We start from the raw sequence: 5602 nt of genomic DNA, 5'->3' as shown, positions 1-5602 counted from the left end.
TATTGTGGTGATGCATCGACAATCAGTCAGACTCTGCTACAATAGGGCCGAGGATGACAACAAGGGTCAGGACCCTCCACCTGTCCCATCAAATTGGCAACAATTAGACTTCACCGAACAGAAGAAGAGCTTCGATAGTTGAGGCAACAGGCCCCTCCTCAGGACATTGGGTTGCAGGTTCCACAGGCTATGGTACCAGTGCCAGCCTAGCCTGTTGTGGAAAGAAGATGGGAACCTTTGTATGAGAGGTTCAGGAAGCCGCATCCTCCCACCTTCGAGGGTGGACTAGACCCACTACGGGTAGAGTAGTAGATGAACATGATTTCTTCCATCCTGGATTTCAAGAGGGTCTAAGGGAATGAGAGAGTAGCTTGTGCCAGCTACATGTTGAGAGAGGACACTCGCATCTAGTGGGATGTTATGTCGCAGAGAAGGAATGCTACATTTATGACCTCAGAAGAGTTCAAAAACATTTTTTATGATAAGTATTACAGTGTCGCAGTCCGAGCTACGAAGGTTGATGCGTTTACCAACCTGACTCAAAATCGAATGTTAGTTACTGAGTAGGCTTTGAAGTTTGACTGGTTAGCAAAGTTCGCGCCAGATCTGGTGCCGACTGACATGGTACGAAGAGATCGGTTTGTGCGGGGATTGAATGTCATGATCTCTCATGGTGTCAAGATAACCTTCGATTCGGGGACTACCACTTATGCACAAGTAGTGGACAAGGCCCTTATAGCTGAGGGGGTCGAGGATCAGATATGGAGAGAGGGCACTACTAGGCACGATGCTCAGAGGGCGGTGCCTCCTTCACTGGATCTAGTCGGGGTAGTGGTCCCAGTTAGTAGAAGAGAAAGGCCCCAAACTCTTTTGTTCCTCCTAGCTCGGATAGGAGGGCACAGGGTGCTTTCAGTGGCCATCAGGGCGAGGAGACAACTGGAGGAGTTTCCTAGTTTGTCCTCGGTGCAAACGATGACATCAAGGAGAGTACAAAACCAGGGCTTGCTTTACCTGTCGGAGTATCAATCATTTGAGGAAAGACTGCCCACAAGCTAGAAAGGAAGAGCAAATGCAGAGCGACAGTCTCGCTCCTGCCAGAGTATTCACCTTGACCCAGACTGAGGCTGAGGCTAGCCCCTTGGTCGTGACAGGTGATTTCTAGTGCTCGTTCTTCTTTTACTACATTGATTGATTTGGGGGCTACTCATTCATTTGTTTATGCTAGAGTGATAGATCAGCTACGTAGACCTAGTGATTTGTATGCTAACGGATTTCAGACTTTGCTACCGACTGAGAATTGGTAGTCTCTAGGAAATGGGTTAGAGCATTGCCAGTAGAGATAGACAGTAGAGAGTTGTCTATTGATCTGATTCAGTTAGTGATGGATGACTTCTATATGATCCTGGGGATGGATTGGTTATCAAAGTACAGGGCAACGATTGACTGCAAGCGCAGGATGGCGACCTTTGAACAGGAAGGGGAGGTACCATTTGTATTCGTGGGGACAGTGAGTGGACCGTGAGTACCTATGATTTCAGCAATGAAGGCTACAAACCTGATGCAAGATGGTTGCATAGGATTCCTAGGAAACATTGTGGATACTTCTAGAGTTGTCTCGGTTGGGCCGAGTGAGACCTGACTGGTATGTGAGTTTCCAGATTTGTTCCTCGCATACTTGCTAGGGTTGCCACCACACCGTGCGATTGAGTTCTCTTAGAATTGGCACCAAGGGCTGAGCTAGTATCTAGGACACCTTATAGAATGGGTCTGGCAAAGTTGAAGGAACTGAAGATTCAGTTGCAAGAGTTACTGGATTTGGGGTTCATCAGATCAAGTTTCTCGCCATGGGGTGCTCCAGTGTTGTTCATCAAGAAGAAGGATGGATCCTTAAGGATGTGCACTAACTACAGAGAGTTGAACAAGTTAATCATTAAGAACAAGTACCCACTACCTAGGATCGATGACTTGTTTGACCAACTACAGGGGAAGACATTGTTTTCTAAGATTGACTTTCGATCAAGCAACCACCAGTTAAGGATTAAAGAGGAGGACATACCAAAGATCACTTTCCGCACGAGGTCTGGACACTATGAATTCCTGGTTATGTCCTTTGGATTAACAAACGCCCCAGCAGCCTTCATGGATTTGATGAATAGGGTCTTCAAGGTCTATTTAGACAAGTTTTTTATTGTGTTCATCAATGACATACTGGTGTACTCACAGTCAGATACAGAGCACGAGTAGCATCTGCACTTGGTATTACATTGGTTAAGAGAGCATAGGTTGTATGCTAAGTAGAGCAAGTGTGAGTTTTGGGTACCGCAAGTAACATTTCTAGGTCATATTGTCAGTAAGGAGGGGAATTTGGTTGATCCAAGTAAGATTGAGGCAGTGAGAGATAGGCCTAGGCCGAGCAGTTTACCCAAAATTAGAAGCATTTTGGGATTGGCAGGGTACTATCAGCAGTTCGTCAAGGGATTCTCCAGAATAGCCAATACAATGACTGAATTGACGCGTAAGAAGACTAAGTATGTGTGGACAAACAGGTGTGAGAACAGTTTCAGGGAATTGAAGCGGCGACTGATCACCGCTCCAGTATTGAGTCTGCCGTTAGACAATGAGAAGTTTGTGGTTTTTTGTGAAGCTTCTTGACAGGGCTTGGGATGTGTACTTGTAACGTCCCAAATTTCCTAATAAGGCTTAGGGCCTTGATTAGGGGGCCAGGACGACAAATCTTGGAATTATATGATTATATGATATTTATGTGTATCATTATGTGAATATATGAGTTATATTATAATATGACTAGATATGCATGTTTAGGTGTATTAAATATGCATGGGGGCCCATTTCTGTTTAATTGGGAAATTCTCATATTTTGGCAATTTCGGGTATATTTGGCATATATGTGGTATGTGTATGGTGCTTCATTATTATTTGGTTATGTTGGGGTTACTCAACACGAGACGATCCTAGGAGGCAAGCTAGTGGGAAAGTCACAACGGGATCCCCACTTGACTCGAAGTGAGTCAAGGGGTATTTAGTACATTACAGGGATATTGGATAATGGAAATGATTATTTGATGATAAATTGGGAGTTAGTGAGATCAGGGGGAAATTCTGGGAATTTTGACTATTTTACCCCCGGGGGCATTTTTGGGAACCCGTGCATTAGGATTTGCTTGAGGTTACTTAAGCTTGAAGTAATCTATTAGAATTACAAAAGAACATTCAGAACGTCCTCTCTTCCTCCCGTCCCCTCTTCGACTCCCGATCACATTTTTTAAGGAAACTTGAGTTTTAGGAATCAGATTCAGACGAGGATCAAGGCATAGCAATTCTAGGGAAGATTCAAAGCTTATTAGCCGGAGGATTTAGCGAGAAAATACATAATCAGATGTAATTTGGGCTTGAATTCTTGAGTTTATTCTGTGTTCATGGTGTTCTTGAGTATTACAAACTCAGGACTTGGATTATGAGTTCCTATAGGGATTTTGGGTATTTTTTGTTGTTTTAATGTTCCTAAACTATTGGGTGAACTGTTTGGGGGATTAAAATGTTGATTTGAGGGGCTAAGAATCTGTTGGGGTTGGATTTGGAGCTTTGAAGCTCGAAGAACACGAAGTTAGAACCCAGAAATATGGTTTGAGCACTGTAGTGCTAGGTTCGTAGCGCTACAGCACTGGGTTGTCTATTTGGGGGTTGAAGTTCTACCTATAGCATTGTAGTGTCCAATAGGTAGCGCTATAGCGCTACACAGTCTTCAGAACTTGGTTTTTTTGGTACTTTTTGGGGTTTTGACCCGAGTGCTCGGGGGATGATTTCACCACCATATTTTGTGGGATTGGAGGTCCCGAGAGCGCGGGATTGGTCCCGGGATTGGGTTTTGGAACTTGAACTCATTGAAACACCATTTATGGTTGTGACTAGGCTATTGCTAGGGCCTTGAAAACAGGATCGTGCTTGTGGCCCGTTTATTGGTAACCTGTGCTTGGACCAAAGGTAAGAAAACTACACCCAGTATGTGATGCATAAGATACATGTGATTAGGGCATGGCATGAATGTTGAATATGAGATTGATCAGAGCTTGAGTCTCTGTAAATATGCATGATTAGGATTATGATTGTCATTATTGATTCAGCATGCTGAATGCCTTATATCTAGATGTTTCAATGTGCATGGTTATGATTATGCTGGTAAGTGTTGATGAGGCATGTTGAGTGCTCCATATATGGACATTGATTGCATAGTAAATGCATAGCAACTTTGCTTATCTATGTATGGTATTATTTATTAGTCAGAATCAGCAATGCTGTCAGTATTGACTTTGAAGCTATGACTCATTAGTCAAGTTCGGCAGTAGTACTGAGCACTGGTTGTATGGAATTTGCTTATGAGTCAAGAACGGTATTAGCGTGTTTAACGTAAGCTAGAAGAATTAGATCTAATCGACATAAGCATTATCAACATAAGTATGAAATGCTTGACCGACCCTAAGTTCGATGAAAACAAAAGCGCTTGTCTAGTCTAAAGGATAGTTACATAGAGCCAGGGCTATAAGCTCAGGTGACTGATACGTCACATGGCTAGGAGGGTGTGGAACCTCAGAGATAGACTTATCTGTCATCTACTCAGAGATAGACTTATTAGTCATCTATACGGAGATAGACTTATCAGTCATCTAAACAGAGATGGACTTATCAGTCATCTACACAGAGATGGACTTATTAGTCATCTAGAATGAAATAGACATATCAGTCATCTATAGAGAGATGGACTTATCAGTCATCTATACAGAGATGGACTTATCAGTCATCTACACAGAGATGGACTTATCAGTCATCTACCATAGACAGACATATTAGTCATCTACCTCAGAGCGAGAGACTTATTAGTCTTCTACTCAGAGCGTAGGACTCCACAAACGTTTATTTGTACCTGCTTGCATGCATGAGTAGGGTTATTCCTACTAGGCATGCCTATTATGATTTAGTGACATGTTATTACCTGTTTATGAGCATATTGAGTTTTCTTGCTGAGCTTCAACTCACGAGTGCTATGTGGTGCAGGTAAAGGCAAAAGAAAGATGGGCCATCCTTGAGTTAGAGAGCTTAGGTGACGATGTGTACATATGCAGCTGCTCGATTGCCAGGATCGAGGGTTTAAAAAGGAACTAGGGTTAAACCCTATTTTTCTGCTTAGGTCAGCTGGTTGGAAATATTTTATTGTAATTAACCTTTAAAATATATTTTTGGGATCCCAATGTATACCGTAAACATTTTAGTGAAACGTTGTATCTTTGACCAAAAAATTTAACCCTAAACTGTTAATCATATTTAGTTACATGATTTTGGCCAATTGGCTCGGTTAGTGAGTTTATCACTGTTTAAAATGTACAACGTAACGGTCCCTGGGTAGTAAGGCAATACAAACTTTGTATAAGAGCGAGGCAAGGTTAAGGGTTCTCGTAGACAAGCTGGGCATGTACAGTTGTCACTAAAGACAAGCTTCACTCAGGGTATGGTAACTATTTATGTTGTTATGTGCTTAACTACTTAAATAGAATGTAAATGATTTACCTGCATATTGTATTAGGGAGCA

This window comes from Humulus lupulus, chromosome 4, assembly GCF_963169125.1.
Source record: "Humulus lupulus chromosome 4, drHumLupu1.1, whole genome shotgun sequence".
NCBI lineage: Eukaryota > Viridiplantae > Streptophyta > Magnoliopsida > Rosales > Cannabaceae > Humulus > Humulus lupulus.
The sequence above is the reverse complement of the archived record's forward strand: the minus strand, read 5'-3'. Positions refer to the sequence as shown.